This window comes from Oncorhynchus mykiss, chromosome 25 (genome assembly GCF_057628025.1).
Source record: "Oncorhynchus mykiss isolate SJ-2025 chromosome 25, ASM5762802v1, whole genome shotgun sequence".
NCBI lineage: Eukaryota > Metazoa > Chordata > Actinopteri > Salmoniformes > Salmonidae > Oncorhynchus > Oncorhynchus mykiss.
In genome coordinates this window covers 85,416,028-85,422,169 of record NC_143046.1, presented here as the reverse complement: position 1 = coordinate 85,422,169, position 6,142 = coordinate 85,416,028, and the positions used below count along the sequence as shown (strand labels likewise).

The 6,142-nt window shown below is 44.5% G+C and overlaps 1 long non-coding RNA gene across 1 annotated transcript; it reads right to left on the bottom strand.

Moving 5' to 3' along the window:
* Window positions 1-236: 236 nt before the first annotated feature.
* Window positions 237-5,888, bottom strand: LOC149972152 (uncharacterized). Its single transcript, XR_016492123.1, has 2 exons — window positions 5,402-5,888; window positions 237-3,030 (listed from the first exon to the last, which is right to left on the bottom strand). It is a non-coding gene; the product is annotated as an uncharacterized LOC149972152 (long non-coding RNA).
* Between the last annotated feature and the right edge of the window lie 254 nt (window positions 5,889-6,142).

Sequence of the window (6,142 nt, the reverse complement as noted above, 5' to 3'; positions counted from 1 at the left end):
TGTACAGGTACAGTGATCGGTAAGCTGCTCTGACAGCTGATGCTTAAAGTTAGAGAGGGAGAAATAAGACTCCAGCATCAGTGACTTTTGCAATTCGTTACAGTCATTGGCAGCAGAGAACTGGAAGGAAAGGCGGCCAAAGGAATTCTTGGCTTTGGGGGTGACCAGTGTAACGGCATTCCTCCTCTTCTGAGGAGGAGAAGCGAGAAGGATCGGAGGACCAATGCGCAGCGTGGTAAGTATCCATAACGTTTATTTAAAGATATAAACTGAACACTATGAAACAATACAAAACAATAAACGTGATCATGAACGTGTAGTACCGTGTGGCAACCAACACACACATGGAAAACAAACACCCACAACTCAAACGTGAAACCCAGGCTACCTAAGTATGATTCTCAATCAGGGACAAAGATTGACAGCTGCCTCTGATTGAGAACCATACTAGGCCGAACTCAAAACCCCAACATAGAAAAACACACACAGACTGCTCACCCCAACTCACGCCCTGACCATACAAAAATAAAAACAAAGGAAATGGAGGTCAGAACGTGACAACCAGTGAAATAGACCTGCTGGAGTGCGTGCTACGGGTGGGTGTTGCTATGGTGACCGGTGAGCAGAGATAAGGCGGGGCTTTACCTAGCAAAGACTTATAGATGACCTGGAGCCAGTGGGTTTGGTGACAAATATTTAGTGAGGGCCAGCCAACGAGAGCATACAGGTCGCAGTGGTGGGTAGTGTATGGGGCTTTGGTGACAAAACGGATGGCACTGTGATAGACTACATCCAGTTTGCTGAGTAGAGTGTTGGAGGCTTTTTTGTAGATGACATCGCCGAAGTCAAGGATCGGTAGGATAGTCAGTTTTACGAGGGTATGTTTGGTAGAATGAGTGAAGGAGGCTTTGTTGCAAAATAGGAGGCTGAGAGTTTACAGTCTAACCAGACACCTAGGTATTTGTAGTTGTCCACATATTCTAGGTCCAGAGTAGTGATGCTAGTCGGGCGGGAGGGTGCGGGCAGCAATCGGTTGAATAGCATGCACTTAGGTTTACTATTATTTAAAAGCAGTTGGAGGCCACGGAAGGAGTGTTTAATTTTAGTCTAGTTAGCTAACAAATATCACACAATTATTGGGGAATACAGCTATAATAATATCTAAATAATAGCTCATTAGCTAGCCATAGCTGGTAGTGGTAGCTCATCATCATCATGTTAATAATTACTGCTCTGACCAAGTCGAATGAGTCCACGGTAGGCAGCTACCTGTAGCTAGCAAGCTATCAAGCTAGCTATATTGGCTAGCTAGGCTACTCAGTTCGGCAGGCCGTCTGCACTGACTTACCAATCAAATCCTTCTCCTTGTTTTTTTTTCTGAATTTTGCTGTATCTGTTTCCTTTCTTTCCTTTTCTGGAAACCCAATTTTGTTTTTGAGGGGGAGCATAGTGGTTATCTCTCATGAATGCATAGGCTACATGCTAGAGCAACTGTCAGATCAGCGGTCTTTATTTTTTTTCTCGTTGTGTAGAATGGACAAAAAAACATGTGCGTTATGGGGTGGGGAGTACAAACGGGGTGATCGGGTAGAGATTCCTGATCTAATTATGGTTACACATATTACATTTTAAACACAGATTTTTGTTTCTAAAAATGTTTAAATGAAAAACAAATAGTGATCTAAACATTTAGGGCCGCACTAATAATTAATGCCCCCCCCCACCCTTAACCATTCCCTTGTCCCTTATTATGTGCATCAAAAGTACGATATGCTTCTCTGAACTAACACTGTAATACCAAATCTTATAACTTAGATAGTCATGTTGTTGACATAACATACTTTCAAATGATGCCCACTTGACCTAGATGTAAAATGGACAGATTGCCTAAACAACAACAGTAATTGTGTGAGGGCGGGGATGCAGGGTTGTGTCCCAAACAAAACAACTACCAGTGTACTTGCTCTAGTTCCTCAACGGCACAGCTAGGAGAGATCAAAAAAAGCACCTTGTAGTTGAACACTTTTCTTTTGAGTTATAAAATGCATTGAAATGACTTGTGTTACTTGTGAACTGTGCACATTTGAGAGAGGTGTGGGGCCACTAGATAGTCCTCTCACTCAAACCCTTGTCATTGTTTTGTCTTACAGTATGTTGCACCTAGCCCACATTTTCCAGGAATATTCTTACCATGTTACTGAATGTATCCAGAGTATTTTAGATTTCGCCATAAACAAATGTGGTGAAAGGTACAGTAAGTGTAAAATGCACATAAAATCAAAATTCAGTCTTGTGTCAGGTAAATTGTTGTGTCCTCACATTTGGTCTAATCATTTTCGCATAATCTCCAAACTGTTCCCTTTCAATTGCTACCATGGTTATGCATATGCTTTCCATATCTTTTCTGTAAGAAACATTTAAATGTAGCCCTATCCATATAAGCCAATTTCCACCAGTGTAAAAGGTTGAGCCCCAGCTTCAGAAGTATGTGAAAAGGCTGGGTGAAACGTCCTGGAATCGGCTAATGGAAAAATCATATTAGGTTTTCGCTTCAATTTCATTCCTTTTGTACTCGGAAACATTTATAGAGACCAAACACACTTGCATGCACGCACATGCATGCACAATCAGACACTAACACAGGCACACACACACACACACACACACACACACACACACACACACACACACACACACAGATGAAGAGAGAGATGCTAGAGGATAGAAGGACTTCCTCACTGTCTGCATGTCTGCAGTTAGTTTTTATTTTGCTCTGATGGGGATTGTGTTCCTGTAGGATTACGTCAATATCGTCCCTATTTCTTCCTCTCCATTCTCCTCCTCTCCTCGCTCCTCCTGTCCTCTCCCTCCCTCCTCCTCTCTTTCCTTCTCCTCTCCTCCCCGTCCTCTCTTTCCTCCTCATCTCCTCCTCCTCCCGCCTCTCCTACGCGTTCTCTCTTTTCTCCTCCTCCCTCCTCCTCTTTTTCAGCCTCTCCTCCTCTCCTCCTCCATCGTCCTCTCCATCCTCACCTAAAAAGATAAGAGAAAGATAAGTGTTTCCAATGACATCATCAGTGTGCATCTTGTGATTTTAACCAAATATGACTAGGCATTACTTACTAATTGAATGATGATGTAATTGGAAACACTTATCTTCCTCTATGTTTTTTACTACAAAACATAGAAACTCTCAATTTTCACATATGTTGATGTTGAGGTGGTGCTGGAGATGTTAGGGAGAAGATATGTTTCTCTGTTTCATCGAGATGCAAGGACAGGACAGAGGAATGGTGGGCAGGAGAGGAGGAGGGAGAGGAGGAGGAGGAGAGGAGGAGAGGAGAAGAGAAGAGAAGAGGAGGGGAGGAGGATGGAGAGGAGGGGAGGAGGAGAAGAGGAGGAGGGAGGAGAGGGGGAGGATGGAGAGGAGGAGGGGAGGAGGAGGAGAAGAGGGGAGGAGGATGGAGGAGAAGAGGAGGGAAGAGAGGAGGAGAGGAGGAGGGATGGAGGAGGAGGGGAGAGGAGGAGGATGGAGGAGAGGAGGGGAGGAGAAGAGGAGGGAAGAGAGGAAGAGGATGGAGGAGAGGGGGAGGATGGAGAGGAGGAGGAGGGAGGAGAGGGGGAGGATGGAGAGGAGGAGGAGAAGAAGGGAGGAGGGGAGGAGGAGGATGAGGAGGAGAAGAGGAGGGAGGAGAGGAGGGGGGAGGATGGAGAGGAGGAGGGGAGGAGGAGGAGAGGAGGAGGAGAAGAGGAGGGAAGAGAGGAGGAGGATGGAGGAGGATGGAGGAGAGGGGGAGGATGGAGAGGAGGGGAGTAGGAGAAGAGGAGGGAGGAGAGGAGGAGGAGAGGAGGAGGGGAGGAGGAGGAGGAGGAGGAGTGGGGGAGGATGGAGAGAAGGAGGGGAGGAGGAGGGTGTCAATGTGACTTAGTGTCTTTCCTGTCTTAGCATGCGTGACAGTGAAGGTAGGTTAAAGCAATTTCACAGCTGACAGTTTGGTTTTCATTGGGTCACATACTGTGTGTCAGTTGGGGGGGTTTGTGTGTGTGTGTGTGTGTGTGTGTGTGTGTGGTGGGGGGTGCTTAAGCGTGCGTGTGGGTGGGTGGGTGTGTGTGTCTCAGCAGAAGTATAACCAAACAATGATTAAGGGTTGAAATGAATCATGCGATTGATCAAGCCCAGAAATGACTACACAAAATGAGTAGATAAATAAATACTCTGGCAAGGCTTACCAACTGTACTGTGGTACTGTTAGGACATATTACAAACTCACACAACGTGATTTAACTTGATTTGAAAAGTGAGTTCCTTTTGATAGCAGGAAACACCATTAGAATTAACAACATGGCTGCTTTGAGCCAGCAGCAGAACAGCTTCTACTTCCTACAAGTACCTCTGGGGGCGTCACTATTTGACTGTCCTGCGACGGACAGAAGCACAACTCTTTATCTGCAGAAGAAATAAACACCTAAAACCTGTATGCTAACCACAACTTTACTCCTAAATTCAGAAGCAAGTAACTCATGTACCTGCTCATCTATTCTGAGGACAAAGCCAATATTGTCCTCTGTAGCATGGATATCTAGTGACTAATCTATTGTTCCCATCATTGCTCATTGAGATGGATTGAGGATGACTGTGCTAAAACATATCTGTCGAACGATTTAATCTGAATAATCACAGAAATGATTTTTCCTGTAGCCTTGGAAACAGAGGTAGATTAGATGCCCTTGTAACTGTGTTTGTGTGTGTGTGTGTGTGTGTGTGTGTGTGTGTGTGTGTGTATATGTATCCATGTGTGTATGTGTGTGCGTGTGTGTGTCTGTATGTGTGTGGGTGTGTGCGTATGTCTTTGAGTATGTGTGTGTGTGTGTGTGTGTGTGTGTTTATTTATGTGTGTGCATATATGTGTGTGTACGTGTGTGTGTGTGTGCATTTGGGTGTGCGTCTGTGTGTGCATGAGAAGGAAGTGTTTATCTGAACTGGATGAAACACTAAAAGGTCCCTTAATACCTGTCATACAGGTGTGATTCATGTCCAGTACGCAGAACATAGACCTCTTGAACTGGTCTGTACTTTTTATGATCTTCAGTCTGTTCCTCTCCAACTTCTCCACTACAATATCATGCCCAGTTATTATGAGAGCAAACGGTTTGTAAATGTCTTATAAATGCCTTATGGGTGCCTAATGAATTCCTTATAAATGCTTTATGAATGCCTTATAAATGCCTTATGGATGCCTAATGAATTCCTTATAAATGCCTTATGGATGCCTAATGAATGCCTTATAAATGCTTTATGAATGCCATATAAATGATTTATGAATTTCTTATAAATTCCTTATAATTGCCTTATGAATGCCTTATGAATGTCTTATAAATTGTTATAAACATTAATAAATGTTACCGAGGTCTCTTCTATTTGTTTTCTCCTCTCCTTCATCAGAGCAGGAACTTACAGAGAGGATAGCTAGGGGAAACAGGGATGTGTTTCAATAGTCTCCAGGGGCATCCTCCTCTCCTCTTCTTCATCAAAGCAGGAAGTTACAGAGAGGCTAGCTAGGGGAAACAGGGACGTGTTTCAATAGTCTCCAGGGGCATCCTCCTCTCCTCTTCTTCATCGGAGCAGGAACTTACAGAGAGGCTAGCTAGGGGAAACAGGGACGTGTTTCAATAGTCTCCAGGGTCATCCTCCTCTCCTCTTCTTCATCGGAGCAGGAACTTACAGAGAGGCTAGCTAGGGGAAACAGGGACGTGTTTCAATAGTCTCCAGGGGCATCCTCCTCTCCTCTTCTTCATCAGAGCAGGAACTTACAGAGAGGCTAGCTAGGGGAAACAGGGATGTGTCTCAATAGTCTCCAGGGTCATCCTCCTCTCCTCTTCTTCTTAGACAATGATCTGGAAAAAGTAGGATAGGTAAAAGCGATATGATTGATGCTGATACCAGGGATTTGCTTTCAGTGCAGATGGAAGGAAGGAAGGAAGGAAGGAAGGAAGGAAGGAAGGAAGGAAGGATGGATGGATTAGAAGACTTTAGAACAAGGTCATCTATGTCGGGCATCTCTGTTTAGTCTTTGAGGATTCAAATAGACTCAATGCTCCATCACATAGAAGCAGGACCTCTCAGTAAACATGTTGAAAGAGTGAG